The sequence below is a fragment of the Plecotus auritus genome (assembly GCF_963455305.1).
Source record: "Plecotus auritus genome assembly, chromosome: 2".
Taxonomy (NCBI): Eukaryota; Metazoa; Chordata; class Mammalia; order Chiroptera; family Vespertilionidae; genus Plecotus; species Plecotus auritus.
Genome location: NC_137771.1, coordinates 87,670,912 through 87,690,477, shown reverse-complemented (window position 1 = coordinate 87,690,477; position 19,566 = coordinate 87,670,912).

Genomic DNA, 19,566 nt, shown 5'->3' with positions numbered 1-19,566 from the left:
TGGACAAGATAGTTCTTTACCAGCCAGTAATGACTTATCATAGGTTCCGTTATCAAACATAGAATATCCATTAAAAAAAAAAAAAGAATATCCAAGGACTGGGATATAATAAAGACTTTTCCATGGAGTTGGATGATAATGGCCCATCCTTGGGTGCTACCTGGCTAGGCCTGTCCGGAAACTATAATAACAGGGAGGCAGAACTATTCTTTAAAATTCACACGATTTTAATATAGAAAACACAATCTTTAATTTAGTACATATTTAATGCAAGTTTTTTCAAATTTTAAAAATAAATAAATAGTCCTGAAAGTGTGTCTCAGTTGGTTGGGCGTTATCCTGTGTATCAAAAGGTTGCTGGTTTGATTCTCAGTCAGGGCCCATGCCCAAGTTTTGGGCTTAATTCCCAGTAGGGGAGTGTGCAGGAGGCAGCTGATCAATGTTTTGCTCTCACATGGATGATTCTCTCTCACCCATCCTCTCTCTCTCTCAAAATCAGTTAAATAAATAAATACATAATACATAAAATAAAAATATACAAATACTTTAGCAACTCATAACCAGGTGCAATGTTTATCACAGATTGTAGCTATTTATTTTGAATATTACTATAGTTGTGATTATTTATTTTATACCTTCCCCTCAAGTTAATAAGTTCTGTTTTGCTCACCTCTATACTCCCAGCAGCACCTGGCCCAATGCCTGGTACAAAGTAAATGTTCAATAATAGTTAATGAGTCATAGTAGAATGAGTGGGACCCAGGCAAAGACCAAATACTCAAGGCGTAGGAGGAGTTGAGAGAAAGAATTTGGTAGAAAAAGGGTCTCCAAAATGTGATAATCCACTTTAAAGTTTTGTCTTGAGTTTGAACTACTTAATAGAAATATATATCATCCTGATCTTTTGAAGATTATGGTCACTTTCTCTTCCTGTATTACTTCTAGTTTTTCTTGCTATGCAACTTTGAAATGACAATTACCCTTCTCCTATAAAAAGCCCAATGAATTAAGTTTACAGAGTGGAATTCTCTGTGGTTAAGTTTAAAGAAAATATGACTCTATTCAGCAATAGTGGTTCTTAATTTTCCTTTTAGATTTGTACTAGAGGCCCAGTGCATGAAAATCGTGCACTGGTAAGGTCCATAGCAGCTGACGGCTGCTGGCTGGGTACTCCCTCCCTTCCCTCAGCTGGCCCTGCCCCCTGGTCAAACTCCTGGATGAACTCCCGGTCAAGGGGACAATTTGCATACTATGCTTTTATTATATAGGATTAGCTATGTATAATATTTTTAAAAATCTCTCTTCCTTTCTTTTTGAATATTTTACCTCCAAATTTTATTACATTACATATTTAAGATTATTTCTTGTATCTCAATAATGTAGATATCTAATTTTTGTACACTTTTGTCCTCCAGAAAATCATTATTTTTATCTAGACCACCGTTATTCCCTGCTATGTTATCTGTAGCAGAGGCGGGGGCTAAGAGAGCTATGGAAGTGTTATCATTATCATTAGTCACCACTTCTCCAAATAAAGATTCATTTACTTAAATATTTATTGAGTGCCTACTATGAGACCTGGCTCTTGGCCTTGAGAACAAAGTAGGTACTAAACAAAGTCCCTGAGAACGAGCATCTCAATTTGTTTGGAATGAGTTTTCTCAGGATTGAGGTTTATTTCTTATGTAAAAGTTTGTTAAAGTATGAAAAATACAACTATCTCTTGATCATAGTACAATTGAGTTTTATTTAAATTTCCCAATTTAGAAATTAAAACAACAAAACAAGCCCCTATCATTAGCATCACACAACTAAGCTATTAGTCATTGCACTCTGGACAGAAAGACACATTTTTTAACCCAGGGATGGAGGATGAGAGCAGGATTTGCAGTCGATCCCCACAGCCCCTCAGTGCAGTGACTCTCAGTGCCACCTCCAAAGCCAATCGTGGGGGGGATGCAGCCAACATCATAGCTTCCAAGGATGCTGTCAACGGCAGAAAAGGAGGCCCAGGTAACAACCCTGCTCTTAAATCTCTCACCCTTCCCTGCTGAGTTTGTCCTGAGAACTGTGAAATTGGGGAAAAAGAGCAAAATGTTCTAAGTGTCTCTTATCTGACCCCTATTCCCATTCACAACTTTCACCTGGAAAATGGGACAGAAAATATGAGTACTTTATATTCGTGCCTTCACTTCCCTCAGACCCTGATGTCTAGGTTTGAGTTTTCCCAGAAGCTGACCCTGAGGAAAGGCAGTGAGCTCAAGCGGCTTATTTGGGAGGTGATTATAGAAAACACGGTCAAGAGAGTAAGGAAATGAGATAGAAAAGGGAGGAGTCGGTGAGATCTCCCTGCTGCTGGTGCTGTGGACTCACCTCTGAGTGGGCCAAGCTGAGGATTGACACTCTGCCAGCGAGGGAGCTCATGTCCGCACCTGTGGAACATGCCTCCGAGTCCGGTGGGCACAGCCCTGCCCTTCCTCACAGCAAAAGGCAACATCCATTTCTCCTCTCCTCGAGCCAAGGCTAGCCAGTGACTTGCTTTTACCAGTAGATGAAGGTAGAAATGAGGCTGGGCAATTTCTGGGCCAGTAAGAAACCCAGGAACCTCTACTGTCACGCTCTCTGAGGACGTCAACCGCTCTCCTGTAAGAAGAATCTAGGCTCGTGTACTAGTACTAAATGGTAAGACACATGAGGAGAGAAAGAGGCCGTGCAGAGGAGTATCCGGGGCCAGGCATGTGACAGAGGTCTCCGTGGGTCGCACAGCTCTCTAGCTGCCAGCTGAAGGCAACTGAGCGAGTGACCCAAGGTCCTAAAGAACTGAAGACTCCCCAGCTGAGTCCTGCCTGCATTTCTCACCTAGAGAATCATGAAAATAATCAAAACATTGTTGTCTTACAAAGTGGCTGGGCATTTACTTAGGAAGCAGAGCTATCTGATACATATGCTAACGCTGGTCGGTCACTGGCTGAGAGTTGCTCCCAAGGCCTGTTAATTTCCTGGCATTTCTGGTCTGATTCGTAGGGGGGCACAGCAGGCTTCCCTAGCCAGAGCATGCCTCTGAAAAGGAAATGCAGGTTCTCTGGCCTATGGATGTTGGGCTGGTGTGCACTGAGGTGGCAGCGGCATGGGGTTGTGGAGGCGGCACTGGCAGGTCTGCTACACCTGGGCATTCTCACTTACTCCCATCACAGACCTTCTGACAAACTGGGTCTTTTTACCTTTCCTCTGAATGCAGAGGTCACTATTGCTTCTGTTGGCACAATTTGGTCTTTCCAGTGGGCCGCTCTGATATCAGTGTTCCAAGGCAAATTCTTGCTTCCCTAGAGAGTAAACGTGCTTCTTCCTACACCTGATCCCTTAACGTTTCTAAGCTGCCCATTTATTTCCTGAAACATTTAACAATCTATGCCAACATTTTATGTGTTCGTGTAAGTGTGGTCAAAGCAAAGAAAAGAACATAGTCTCCTTTCTCATGTAGTTCAAAGTCTAAAAAGCTAGGAGCCAATCAGGAACCAAGTTACCATTCAGCAACATTAGCAAGATAAAACCATTCTACAAACTTGTTGTCAAAGTAAATACGAGTAACGCTCCATCTAAGATGGAATGCTTGTTATTTTCCTTGTTTTTCTTTTGGTGGAGATGAGGTCACCCAGAGGACCCAGCTTCTCCCTTCGTTGCCCTGGTAATCAAAAGCATGTAATTAAAAGCTGGCTGGTGGCAGCAATGAATGTAGTTCTGTGACCCAAGAAAATTTTTTTCCTAAGCAAAGCTCATTAGACCACATTAAATTCACAATAGGTTTAAATTCATCAAGTGCACACTGGAACGATCATGAGCAGAGGGATTTAACCAGAGAATTCCCTGAAGGACAGAGGAGGTTTAAGACCAGTTTTAAAAATATAATAAGGAAGCCAAGTAGAGGTTGGACTTTCTGGAGCTTACACAAGACAGGAATGAGGGCTCCTCACAGAGGGGGCTTGTGTACAAGGCAGGTGGCTGTGAGGGGGAGAGAGGAGAGACAGGTTAGCTCAGTGCAGCTGGACTGGGGATACCTTCCTGTTGGGTCACATTTTTGTTTCGATCATCAAGCCAAGACAGTTCATTTAGTATTTTCTGTCACCTACACAGCTGGCCCAGGTCACTGGGCCAAAAAGCAGGATACATGCGAATTTTTTTAGGTAGGCTCTGAAATGGCTTGTTCATTCATTTTGTCACTGAGACAGTAACCCCACATCTTTCTTAAAGAAAATTATGGAGAGAAGCTGTGTAAATTCCACATACCTTTAAGAAGTAGACTCAAACTCTCCTGTTAACCAGACTTTGAAAGGTCACTTGACCCCCACCCAAAAGCTCTGAGAACTAAAGCCTTAAAGCAGCCGCTAGAGTTTTTGCCCCTCACCAGATGTTTGCCTAGAGGGCAGACTAGACATAGCAGCAGACTGCTGTCTCCAAACCCAGACAGCTGGACCTAACCTTCTGAGGGCGAGGGTGGCGAGATTGCTCATGAAGGCAGCAGACAGTGAGGTGGCTCCTAACTCCTGCTGGACTCACAGCAAGTTATTTGCCAGTCAGCATCCACGTTGTCACCCAAAGAAAGAGAACACTAACAGAAGCTGTCTTGCAGACGTGTTGTCAAAGTACTTTGCACGCTGCCGTGACATTGAGAGCACTCATTGAACGCTGGCTATCGCAGGCAGTGTGGGGATTCCTGCTTTCCGAGGTACCGGGGACATTTCTCCACATGCAGAGCTCTTCCCAGTCAGCCCCTCTGGATGCCTGAAGTCGTTACTAGAGAACTTCTCTGGTTTCTTAAGAATTGTCCTTTATTAAAAATGCAACTTAGCGGCTCCAGACATACCCCATCCTGGGCTGTTTCCTGGGTTCCTCAGGACACGCACACTTCACTGTTAGGTGTGTGTCCAAGCGTGTGTTGGTGCAGCAGCAATGTCCCTGTATGTACTGGGCACAAGCTTGATGTAAGCTTCCATAAAAGAGCTTCAGGAGCTCTGTGGGTCCCTGAAATCAGATGCAAAACTTGTCTTGGTGTATTTGTATGCTTTGGGGGCTAGAAGATCCATAGCTTCCATTGGATTCTCAAAGAGCTCTGTAATTAAAGAGCTGCTGTGATGGAGACAGCTACCTAGAACCAGCCACCCACAGCCTCTTTCAAGTATAGTGGGTTTGCTGGGGGTCTGGAGAGATCTCGGGGTGTATGCCAGCTGGGGTGTACAGCCAGATAAGCCCAAGGGCACTGGTCCTCTGCTGTGTCAGTGTGAGAGAGCAGACAGGGCGAGAGCCAAACCCAACCCTGGTGACTCACAGCTTGCTTCTGGAAGCTGCCCTCTCAACACAGGAAGGGCCTAGCCTGGGGTGAGAATGAACCCTCAGGGCTCCGAGCTCCAGTGTAACCCTGGGTCTCAGGGGTACTAAGCTCTAGGGAGGGAATTTCACTCAAGGCTCCTTAAAGTTTCTTTCAATTCTAAAATGAAATCGTTCTAATGATCCTTCCGTTTTCCTCATTGACTATCTCTCCCGCATTACATACTTCTCCCTGCCTGAATCTTACATAATTTGGGAGTAGGGTTGCCAGGTAAAACAGTGCTCTCAGTTAAATGTGGATTTTATAAAAAAAAATTTTTCATAACTTTTTTAGTGTAAATATATCTTCAATATTGAATGGGATATATATGTAATAAAATTATTCGCTGTTTACCTGAAATTCTCAAATTCACATTTACCTGGGAATCCTGATTTTTTTATTTGCTAAATCTGGTATTATGGTCTACATGTGTCCTCCCAAAATTCATATGTTCTAACCCCCAGTACCTCACAATGTGACCTTATTCAGAGGTAGGATTTTTTTAAAGAGATAATTAAGTTAAAATGAGGTCATTGGTATGGGCCCTAATCCAGTATGACTGGTGTCCTTATAAGAAGAGGAGATTAGGACATAGACACACACAGGGAATACCATCTGAAGACACAGGGAGAAGATGGCCATCTACAAGGCAAGGAGAGAGACCTCAAAAGAAACTCAAGCTGCCAACACCTTGGTCTTGATCTTGATCTTGGACTTCAGTGTCCAGAAAATAAATTGTTGTTATTTAAGCCACCCAGTCTGTAGTATTTGTGATGGCAGCCCTAGCAGACTAATTCATCTGGCAGCAGTATTTGGAGAGCACTTTAAGTCAAAGAACACAAAATTATGAATACAGAATTAAGAACAAATGTGAAGATTTATTACAACGAGAAGAGAAATCAGAGCAAATTACCAGAGCCTTGAAGGTCTGAGTTCCTTTCTTCAGAAGCCCATATAGGCCATTGGAGTACCTTCCAGCTCCTACAACTCACAGAGACCCCCTCAAGTGGGAGGTGCTCAAGTCTAAGCTTTCTGAGTATCGTGATCAGTTTAAATCTGCTGGGATATTTTACATCTTTTCTAAAGCCTTCTCTGTTTATTTCCCTGGTTGCATTTGGTTTTCATGGAAGTCTCTTAAATTACACAACTGGGTATTTTTATAGCTCTATATCTTTGTCTTTTATAGTTTAGTCCCTTTTTTTCTTCTGGAGGATTGGTTTTTAGCTCTCTAATTTCACGTAAAAATAAATGTTAAATAAGGTTTGTAAGACAGTATAAGTTTTTCAGATTAGCACTGTTTTAGAAACATCATATTGTTTTATTATCGGGACAACTTGGATAACTTTATTTTCTACATTTCATGAAGTTTGAAGAGCGATATAAGGAATAATATTTTTCTTTTACATAATAAACTCTTATAGAGAGTTCATTTCATTTTTGCTCTAGTCTGCCGATTTATAAAGAAATGTGCATATATAAATACATAAGAGTATGTATATATTTCTAAGTGCTAGACAATTCCAGGTCAGGACACATACCCAGGCTATGGTTTTGAAGCAACTGATTGACGTTTTCATCTCACATCAATATTTCTCTCTCCCTCTCGCCCTCTCTCTCTCTCTATAAAAAAATCAATAAACATATCCTCTGGTGAGAATTTTTTAAAAAGAAGGTACTTGAGGTCATTATTACATAGATTTCACATTAGTATAGCAGGTAAAGTTTTGACCTTGAAAATCTTAATTCTCTTCCTATTAGGACTGGAAATTGACTTAAAATGCAAGATGATAGGAAATAAAACGGCCCTAGCCGTTTTGGCTCAGTAGATAAGGTGTCAGCCTGCAGACTGAAGGGTCCCAGGCTCGATTCCAGTCAAGGGCACATGCTCGGGTTGTGGGCTCAATCCCCAGTAGGGAGTGTGCAGGAAGCAGCAGATCAATGATTCTCTCCCATCAATAATGTTTTTCTCTCTCTCTTCCTTTCCTTTCCTCTCTGAAATCAATAAAAATATATAAAAGAATATATATATATATATATATATATATATATATATATATATATATATATAAACAGTCATGCTCTGCATAACAACTTTTTGGTCAATGATGAACCACATATACAGTGCTGGTTCTATACTATATAATAAAAGCCTAATATGCTAAGTGTCCAACTGTTCGACCGTTTGGTCAGTCGCTATGACACACACTGACCACCAGGGGGCAGACGCTCCAACTGGTAGGTTAGCTTGCTGCTGGGGTCCGGCTGATCAGGACTGGGTAAGATGGGCCAGACATGCCCTGGAGCCCTCCCATGGTCTTTCCACGGCCCAATCATGCACCGGTGGGGTCCCTCAGCCTGGCCTGTGCCCTCTTGCAATCTGGAACTCCTCAGGGGATGTTGGAGAGCCGGTTTCAGCCCAATCCTGCAGACCAGGATGAGGGACCCCACTGATGCACGAGTCCATGCACCAGGCCTCTAGTAAGATTATAATGAAGCTGAAAACATCCTATTGCCTACTGGCATCATAGCCATCATGATGTTGTAGTGCAACATATCCTATATAATAAAAGGCTAATATGCAAATCAATTGAATGGCAGAATGACCGGTCACTATGATGCGCACTGACTAACAGGGGGCAGATGCTCAATGTAGGAGCTGTCCCCTGGTGGTCAGTGTGCTCCCATGGGGGTGGGGGGGAGCGCTGCTCAGCCAGAAGCCAGGCTCACAGCTGGCGAGTGCAGCAGCAGTGGCAGGAGCCTCTCCCGCCTCCACGGCAGCGCTAAGCATGTCTAACTGTCAGCTTAGTCATGAGTTGGAGATCCCCCAAGGGCTCCCAGACTGCGAGAGGGCATAGGCTGGCTGAGGGACCCCCTGAGTGCACATATTTTGTGCACCGGGCCTCTAGTTACACACGTTTGTGGTAATGCTGGTGTAAACAAACCTACTATGCTGCCAGTTGTATAGAAGTATAGCTCATACAATTATCTACAGTACATAATGCATGATGATAATAGATGACTATGTTACTGGTTTATTGATTTACTATACTATATGTTTTATTGTTATTTTACAGTGAACTCTTTCTATTTAAGTCTATTTTTTTAAATTTTGCTGTGAAACAGTATGCCATGTCATACCAGCAACAGACTCATACATCATCTCATGTTTACCATGTCTCTTGATTGCATTATTTTCTCTTGTACTTGATTTCATCTCTGTTGTTTTGTACAGTAACAATCTGTATAGGCTTCAAGACTAGGAGCAATAGGCTATCCCATAGAGCCTAGGTGTGTAGTAGGCTGTACCATCCAGGTTTGTGCAAGTGCACTCTCCAATGTTTGCACAACAACAAAATTGCCTAACAACACATTTCTCAGAATGTATTCCTGTTAAGGCACATAACTCTATATGAAAATGTAATGATTATAAAAGAAAATAAAAGTAATTTAAGATGGATGATGCAAACAAGCATTGGGGGAGAAAGAAAAATGTAGAACAAGATAAGCAGAGTGCAACATGGATGAAACATCAAGAAATAAAATTTATTTAGCAATGTCAAAATTATGGCCTGAAGTCATTGATTCTTAGCCCTGCCTATAATCAGCAACTATTCAAATGGGGGGGGGGGGCGGTATGCATGTAGATTGTCAACTTTTGAATGGTTTTTCCTCACTCATAAATTTTAAACCACCTAGTCTTTGTTGCATCGCAACTCTCTGATGTTTTAATATATGGTTTTTGTTTCAAGACACTAGTTATTGCCTGCCTTAAAAATATGAAAATATCAAACAGTAACACTTAGCCTGATGTGAACTAATACTTATATGTTTGGAGCAACAATAAATATTTCTATCTTTCATTGGCAGTAAAAAACATGGTCTGAAGTAAGTGTGTAATGTATTAATGGATGTCTAATGATGATTGAATAAACTAGCTCATAATTCTTGCTATTCTAGTCTTATAATGTCACAATTGTGCTGTCATTTGCCTGCTTTTTCCCTCTGAAATACTAGATATATTACATTGGGATGTAAATGTGTGTGTGTGTGTGTGTGTGCACGCGCACGTGCGCACGCATGTAGTGATGGTGGTGTGTTCGCATGTGTGTGAATTGTGTAGTGATAGTGGTAGGGCTGGTGATGAAGACCACATAACTGCTAAACTAGTCCAGAATGTTTTGGCTTTTTATTATACACATTATAATTATAATTAAGAATCATTAAGGTTCTCTTTTATTGAAATATTTAACAATATAATTATATTACTGTTTAGTCTTTCATTCCACCTTTATTTTTTTTTAAAGACAATTGATTAAATGCCCAGTAGTTATTTATACTATTTTAAAGTTTTCACTTTTTCCCTTTGCTCTAAATCAGCTCATTTATTGTGCAGATAACTATGCAGGTATCTTTGATGTGTATGTATTTAATGCTTGCGATGTTATTTTTTCTTGCAATTGAATATACAACCGCTGATAAATTATTATTCTTGTATACAATTCAGCTAGAAGAGTGTAAATAATATTGCCTCATCAAGGGTCCTTTTTCTTCTTGTCTGACATGAAGATTTTTCTACACCTCAAAGTTACTGAAAATGGCCCCATCTCCTTTGAGAAATGTCATCCCTCTACTTGCTCTGCTGCTGATGTACTTGTTCTTTCTGTGAGTGCAGCTGCCCCAAGTGTGTTTGGCTATTATTCAGTAGCCGCTTGTGGTTTGAGGCCATAGTATTTTCAAAACTGTTATTGATGACAGTTATTCAACTTTCTATATACCAATTTTGTACAATATATTCTAACTTAAGATAGCTGCAGTAAATGATGCTTTATAAAAAGACTCAGACATATATTTAGCTAAAGGCAGGGGTTGCAAAATACATTTCCCCATCTTTTGAATGTATGCAAAAGCCTAATTGGAACCCACAAAGATATGTTGTTTTTAATAATTGGTCATTAAAAATGCATTAGATAGCATTTGAACACTACAATGAACATTGCATTTAGCAGTAAAAGTGTGTATCAGACTTCAAAATATACTAGTCTGTTTTTGTTTGTTGTGTTTTATTTTGCTTTTCAGATGCAAGAAAACCTCATTTAATGGATGAAAGCTGCTCAAAGCAGCAGGAAAGAATAGTTGACTAATCTAAACACTTTCATGGCCATCAGTGTGGTCAAATGTTAATGCCTGACCATTCTAAGTTCAAGAGGACTCTCACACACCCTTGGTGGAGTATAACTAGATCAACTGCATAGAGATAATGTGATAAAACTGAGTCCGAAGGCCCAGCATATCACTCCTAGGTACCTTCCCCAGAGAAACTCTAATCCATGTGTACAAGGGAAACAAAAGCATGAAATTAAGGATAGTGGTTCTCCCTGGAGATAAAGGAGGGAAATGAGATGAGGTACATAGGGTATGTTACATCTATCTATCTATCTATCTATCTATCTATCTATCTATCTATCTATATGACTTATAGTTTCTTTTTAAGAAGAATACCTGAGCAAGGCAGTGTTCAGACCAATGAAGTGGTCTCTTTACTACAAATGAATACAAGAATAATAGATACATGTTAAAATATGATAGTGATACATAAATTAATTTTCATAGATTTAATAAATAGAGATGAAGGTGAAGATTGCTAAACCTGCTAACCATAATGATTCTTTATTCACTGGATTTAACATTGAGTGACAGCATTCAGTTGTGAAGGAGGAAAAAAAATGACATCCTGAATACATATCAGCAAACATTGTATCTCAAAGGTAAGTAGCATTAAATATTTTTTTAAATTTTAACTGTCTGGGAAAGATGCTTCCCTATTAACATAGGTGCCTGGGATTTGACTTTATTACATTTGATTCTCGGATCTGTTTTCAGGTAACCTTTATGTGAGGAATAAGCTACCTGCTTATTCCCAAAGGAGTCATTTTATCACAAATCTTAATAAATACACCAAAATAATGAGCATACTCCGCTGTGTCTCCTTTTGCCCTGCCTCTCCCTGTCATATCATCAGTATTCACCTGGGCACACAAGCTAGAATCCCCAGTTCCCCAGGTTTCAACCTTCCCTGCGGCCATGTCACAGTGGTCCTGCAGATTCAGCTCTTTATACCCTCCACTCCTTCTACTGCTTCCAGCCTCAGGCGCCAGAAGCATTGATTTGCTGGCAGAGAAAGTTAACTGTACCCACTGTCCCTCTACCTGGCCAACCTGGCCAACCTCCCTCCTCTCCCCCCATTTGTTTGTCAGACTACCTCCCAAGCTGAACCAGGTGAGTCCTGTACTTTCTCACCCTCCCTGAGCTTCCCTCTGCTGCATCACACAGGACTGCATCACAGTCTTTCCTGGAAACTGGACTGCACTACCTGAGGGCAGGAATGACATCTGATGTACCTTTGTCCCCCATGTCTAATGCATTACATGGCACACAAAGTAGGTGCTAGATAAGCTGACGAGAACTGAGTAAGGATTGATAACCCAGATTTAGTACAAATTGTTAAAATTAAAAAATACCGCATATTGTGCTATGCATTGGCAAAATCCTTACCTAAATGAGTAAGTCTCTAGCTGGGGTCTTACTGCATTCTTATTTTCTGTTGTCATTTTGGCTCCTCATTGTCTTCTGGGCTTCCCTTTTTATTCCTCTCTCTCTCTCTCTCTCTCTCTCTCTCTCTCTCTCTCTCTCTCTCTCTTTCTCTCTCTCTCTCTCTTCTGGTCTACTTCTACACTCTTCTGAACTAAGTAGTCATTTTCTTTTTCTTTTTTTTTTTAAATATATTTTATTGATTTTTTACAGAGAGGAAGGGAGAGGGATAGAGAGTCAGAAACATCGATGAGAGAGAAACATCGATCAGCTGCCTCCTGCACACCTCCTACTGGGGATGTGCCCGCAACAAAAGGTACATGCCCTCGACTGGAATCGAACCTGGGACCTTTCAGTCCACAGGCCGACGCTCTATCCAGAGCCAAACCGGTCAGGGCATAGTCATTTTCTTGTATCTGGGATTATGAAATAATTGCAGATATTTTTCATGCAATTAAAGTGTTCTCATTGGGTACACTTTAAGTATTATACTGGGTTTCCTACAGCAGCCCATGTTGTTATTTTGAATTTGCAACTGTACAAATTCATGACATGTTAGAATTTAAGGAGGTTCATTAGCCTACAATGTTTACACTGCAAAATATTTGTTCTGATTGAAAAAAATAACCTCCCACTTCACAAAACTCACTCTCTTTATGCTGCTTCAGGACTATGTCATCCTGTACACACCACACTTTCGGTGTAGGAACCTGGAATCCAGGTTCTTTAATCCTTCCCAGATATTGATGAGTGGGCTACAGTGAGGAAGACATAATTGTGAACAGCAAATTACACAGAAATGCAAACTGTATGTCCCACATTGGAATATCTTATCTGTGTATTTGTCATAATACAGTGCATCACTGTATAACCACCCCCAATATACACAAGCACACACACACACACACACAAATATCCACACGTACACACACCTCATACAATCTGTATGTTAACCACAAGGTTGATAACAGACTTCTTTTGCCTTCTTATACTTAATCTTCAGTGCATACTCCATAAAGAATGTCCATCTATATATGACATTTATATGACAAGCTAAATCCAGCTGCTGTTCCCTGACATACCATCCCCAACGATTAATCAAAACTTCCCATTTCCCAAAGTGAACTGTTTCCCCAGGTAGTGAGTGTGTCACACATTCTACTACCACTTGTACCAATTCCTAGATTCCTTCTTTTTATTCCCAGAAGGTGCAGGCTTTTGAGTAAAATGTTGCCTTGAAAGAATAAAGGAGACTATATTCAATTTATGGAGATTATTTAATATATAAACATTTGCAAAAGAAGGCTGTTCATATGCAGTGTTAACAACATGTTTCTTATTGAATGTTCATAAAAGCACTATTATGAACTCCTATTGGTAAGTTTTGTTTACCAAGAAAATATTCCCATAAAATCCTGTCCGTGTTAGAACCAAAAAACAACATGAAAGGCGATGGATGAACTATGCAATGGTTCTTTAAGTCTGTGCCAAGGACCCCCATGACCTTTCAGGGGGCCCACAAGGTCAAAACTGTTTTGATAATAATACTAAGAGGTTCTTCACCTTTGTAAGTTTCACTGTCCCATGTGTGTATGGCGATATTTCCCAAAGATTACATGACCTGTGATATTGCAACCAACTCATTCGACTGAGTGCAGAGGCAGATATGATATGAGAATATAGTTCTCTCTCTACTCTAGAGCCAGACACTGAAGAGATTTATAAAACTGTAAAAAAATGCTATTCTCCTTCTTCATTGTTTGCATTTTAGAAAAAAGTTATCTTTCATAAAAATATACTTATGCTGATGTTATGGTTTAGTTTTATTATTGTAAATAAATTAATAAGTAAATATTAAAAATATTTATGTTTCAATTTATAATATAGTAAATATTGATACATACAACTTATACCTTAAAAAGCTCTTTGGGGTCATCATTTTTAGTAGTATAGTTTTCCTAAGTCCAAAAACTTTGAGGATAGCTGAACTATACAAATGGATGGGCACGTTACTGTCAACTGGAAACATTCTCCCCTAAAAAAACATTTTCAAAACAATGTTTTAAAAAAATGTGTTCTGTGACTCTGAGGGGAGTTTTCCATATAAAAGCCTCTTGATTGGCTATCAGCTGGTTGCACCTGGGCTAGTTTCCACCCGCCTTATCTTGAACATCCTCTATAGCTCCCTTTAGGCAAACAAAGCAGAGGAGGGGTGGGAGGCCTTCAGGCCCACAACTTTTATTCTTGGAAAAGGCCTGCTCTGGGTCCTGGGCCTCCTCAAAACTTTAGCAGCTTAAGGAAGTGCCTCCAAAGGGTTCCCACCGTGTCTGCCTGCCTGTCTGAAACTCATATTATATGAGTTCTGGGAGTAAAAACAGCCATGCGAAATACATAGCCAATTTCTGGTTGCATAAGAATTTCCTGAGACACGTTTTAAATACAGAGGTTCCAGGCCCCAATCCATACCTAAGGAATCCACAGCACAGGGCTAAGAGGATCATGTCCGTCTCTTTGACGGGCTCTCTCCGTTATCCTTCACAGTTTCCAGGAGGCAGGGAAGGTGCAGGTTGCCCAGAAAAGAAAGCAGAGCGTGGAGTGCATCACCTCCACACAGGAGCACCAAGCCCGCAGCATGTGCCTGGAGATACAGGAGAGCCCCTGGCTGGGGCAGCACCCAACCTAGTGGTGAAGTCAGAGCTAAATAGGAAGCCCAGGTACTCAGGGGCCCGGGCAAGGCGAGGTGACTGGGTGCCCTAGGGCCTTAAGTTCTAAATGGCGACTGATGGAGAAGATGAGAAAGAGAGGGGAATGAAGAGAAGATATTATGGGAGGTCTTCAAGAAGAGGGAGGTCCCAGAAGTGAGGGCCCAAGAATGCTGAACTATCAACATTTTCCACCCACAAATTTGCTAAGAGCCAGCCCTAAGCTTTGGTATAGTGAGATCCAATGCACACTAAATACCCAAAAGGCGGCTCTGGTGAAGATGATCAGAAAATATAAACAGAGCCCTGGCCGGCTTGGCTCAGTGGATAGAGCGTCAGCCTGTGGACTAAAGGGTCACAGGTTTGATTCCAGTCAGGGGCATATGCCTGGGTTGTGCACCCATTCCCCAGTAGGGGGTGTGCAGGAGGCAGCTGATCAATGATTCTCTCTCATCATTGATGTTTCTATCTCTCCCTCTCCCTCTCTGATATCAACAAAAATATGTGTGTTTTTTTTTAAAAGAAAATATAAACAGAGAATTTTAAAAGCGTTCTCATAAACAAGATCTAGAAAGATCATGGAAATAAGCTGTAATGTGGAAAATCAGAAGGTCTAATGCCTTTTCACCTACAGAGTGAAAGAGACCATGTCTGCATTTCTTCCAACCTGGGGATGCAGGATGCAGGAAGCAGGCGACAGAGGGAGAAGGCTCAAGCCTGGTTACTTACCATCACCCAGTGCTGGGCACATTATAAAAAACTCATCCAGAAGTAACACTGAGGTGTTCATAGCCTTTATTAATCTTTTTTTTTTTTGAACAGTGATTCATTTAATATTAATATCTTCTTGGCTTTTAGTGCCTCAAATTAGGATCAGTGAAACTTTGATGCAAAATAGGTTAAGGTATAGCCAGAGGTTAAATCCTAACCCTCTCATCTTTTCAATCGTCCTCAATTGCAAGTTTCTTCAAAGAAGAGTTGGACCAAGTTCCAGTATCTGAATGCACTGTGAAGATAGGCCGTTCACATACTGATGGTTAAAATAAACTACAGTATTGCATTTCAGCAAAGGCCTTAGGAATTTGGGAGAGATGGGAACCAGGTAAAATATGATTTATTAGGATGATTTTTGGTTGCCTGAATACTTTCTTTTTTTTTTTAATATATTTTATTGGTATTTCACAGAGAGGAAGAGAGAGGGATAGAGAGCTAGAAACATCGATGAGAGAGAAACATCGATCAGCTGCCTCCTGCACACCCCCTACTGGGGATGTGCCCACAACCCAGGTACATGCCCTTGGCCGGAATCGAACCCGGGACCTTTCAGTCCGCAGGCCGACGCTCTATCCACTGAGCCAAACCGGTTTTGGCATTGTTGCCTGAATACTTTCAATCCTCATTTATTTTTATTGAACAAATATGATTGTACTGCTCTAACAAGACTTACCCAAGTTTCACAACACATTTACAAGATGAAATCAGTGTCATAAAGAACACTCTTTGTACCATGGACAGTTTTTACAGCAAGCAGAGGATGGAGAAACTCAATTTAGCCCAATCTGCAATAACTCTGCAAAGCTCTTTGCTTTCTTTACCTTAACATTCCCCATTCTCCAGATAAGATAGGAAAAGACAAAGCTATGTACTTTGTACAGGAGATCTTTCAGAAGATGAGCTGCAGGACTGTGGAATACCTAATGTATAATTCCTTTTTCATTGTCTTGCAGGTAAGGAAGAACTCCATTGTTTGTTTTTAAAAGATATAGGATACTTTTGACTATATCAGATCTACTAGTATTTAGTAAATAACCTTTCTTGTGCTTTCAGCAGTAGCTAATTTGTAAGCATTCTGAGTCATCTCCCATAAATACTTTTTTCCCCCAAATCAATTCTTAACATGCTTCACATATTTGTAAGAAATCACTAGTTTTTGTAAAAGTATGCAACAGCAGTAACCCAGTTGGTCAGAACCATCACTTCAGTCTGAATTACTTTTTATCCTTTTTTATCTTTTCCCCCATCTCACTGGATCTTTCACATGGTAGGTTTTCGTGAAATAGCAGATGAAGGAATGTGTGCCAATGTCTGATATAGTAATATAGTTGAATGTGACCTGAGGAGGAAATCTTTGGGTTGTTCAGAGAGCTTTCTCTAGATTTCACATCACATGCTCAAGGCAGGTGAGGCTGTACTGGTAATGCCATGAAGTGGTCTGCATTCCACAATTGCTCAGCCCTATAGACACTGAGGGACAGACAGGACATGAAAACTACATGTTCTGTCTCTCTTGAGATCACTCCAGAGTTAGTTATATCTTTCCCAGAGTTTTAACATTTAATAGTGTTTTTTCTAAAATTGTATTTATTTTTTATTATTTATTTATATCTTAGACTTATTATTTTTCTAGCCAGGCATTGACTTATTCATTTACTAAACAAATGTCTCTGAGTATCTAACTATTCTGTTTTTGCTAGGCAGGATAGATAGCTAGTAGGGCAGAAGGAGGGGGAGGGTGGAGGGGAGTTTATCTCACCCACTCAACAAAGAAGTCTGCAATCTTGGGAATTGACAAGATAAAACCACCAGATGTTCTCATAAATTCTGGGAAAAGCTGCAACAATGTAAAAAGGGGATCTTGAAATGTAGTCTGTCCAGCAGGGAAACCTTGAAACCTATAGGGGGAAAAACATAAAACCTTTGAACCCCCACTAGGCAGGACACTCAGATTAGCTGAGTTGCCCACTTGTGCTTTATGCCAAGTATATTCTTCATAAATTCACTTGCTTTGCTTTAACATTGCTTTCTGTCACAAGTCCAAATTCTTTCACATGAGCATGATAAGAGCCAAGGAGGGGAGAGCCCCCTCTGACTTGGGCAATTCTCCGATTACATTATAACATGGAAAATCTGTCAATTTCTTAACAACTGAAGAGTATGTTTAATCAATGCAGGATTCTAAACTTTATATTGGTAACTAGGTTTGGGCTATTTATTTGTTTGCATATTTAGTTATTTCTGTATCTGTGAGTTCATAATCTGAGAACAGAGGCTATGTTTTACTTATCTTTCTATCTGCAGATCTAATAGATAGTAAGTGCTCAGTAGACACTGAAATAATGTTAAACAAATTGCGTTAACTTCCATAATGGAATTTAGGCAAATTATAATTAAAACATACACCTGAAACTAATGTAAAATAATATTGAATGTCAACTATAATTGCAAAATAAAATTTAAAATTAAATATTAATGTCCACAACCATAAAAATATACCACATCAATATGAAATTTAAAGTATTAGGAGAAATATTGCAAAATAAATAGAAGGCATTAAGATATAGTTCATGCAAATTGGGCTGTACATTACACTCTGAGCTTCCTGATAGTGAAGGTAAAAGAAAAAATTGCCAAGGTACATCAGAAATAGGGATTATAGGTTGATTCAGAATGTTGGGCCCTGGATTTTAAATCATTTTAGCTACTAAGATGTATTTTATTATTTTATTACAATTGGGGAATTTTCCAATCATAATTACAGTAATTGCTCTTTACCCATAGTTTTACTTTCCACAGTTTTAGTTACCCGTGGTCACCTTCAGTCCAAAAATATTAAATGGGAAGTTCCAGAAATAAACAATTCATAAATTTTAAATTGCACACTGTTCTGAGTAGCATGATGACCTGCCTCACACTGTCCCTCCCAGGACGTGAATCCTCCCTTTGTTAAGTGTCTCCATGCTGCCATTTCTGTCATTAGATTAATTGTCATGGTATCATGGTGCTTGTGTTCAAGCTACCTTTATTTTACTTAATAACAGCCACAAAGTATAAGAGTAGTGATGGTGGCAAATGGGGTATATCAAAGAGAAGTCATAAAGTGCTCCTTTAAGTGAAAAGTTATTTGTTAACCCAGTGGTCGGCAAACTGCGGCTCTGTTGACTAATGAGTTTGCCGACCACTGTGTTAACCTAAAAATAAAAGGCCAAGTGAGAGGCAACAAGCACTTATTTGATATCCAAAAGAATATCTACTCAAAAAGCACTGATTCAGGCAGAAATACATTTCCAAATAAGAGATGAAGACAAGGGGTATATATGAGAATGGGAAGGGGAACAATTACATCAATAGAAGGAAAGAATTTCCATAAGTGCAACAAAGTTAATGTAGTGATGCTAATGCTAAAGAATGTTTTTGATTTTCAGTCAGATAGTCATCAGTCCTGAAATCATAATAATCTGCTTTCTTGTTATCTTCAGAAATAGTTTTTTGAGATGTTGCTTTAAGCCCAGTTCAGAGGTCAATTTGCCCTGTTTTAACATTCCAAAGGTTTGAGGAATAAGATGTGTAAGGCATTTTCTCTGGGAAAGCAGCTCTGACCCCATTTTAAAGTGGCTTCATATACATTATTAGTTTTTACACATGTATGGGGAAAATACATTGTATATAGGGTTCAGTACTATTTGCTGTTTCAGACATCTACTGAAGGTCTTGGACTCTGTCCCTGTGGATAAAAGTGACTACTATAGACGTTTTTCTTGAGATAATTACTATTGATTCTACTTTTTGTTTTTACTAGTACATATACTGGGTACTTGTAGAAAATTGGAAATATCAAATAATCTTATGACAAAATAAAAGTTAATCTTTTCCAAAATAAAACTTTATTTGCCTTTTTCATTTAGAAATGATCACATTATTTATTTCATTGTGTTTGGGATTGTAAACCTTACAAATAAAATGTACCTAAAGTAAACAAAAAACCTACCCCACTCCTGTACCTAAGAAAGATCAAAATACAGAGCGGTCACGTGGCCTGGTCCCTAGAGTAAGCATGGGCATTATGTCTGAGAACTTTGCAGCAAACAGTGCTGTAGAGTCATTCCTGAGTAAATAGAGCCATTTATGAACACTCAA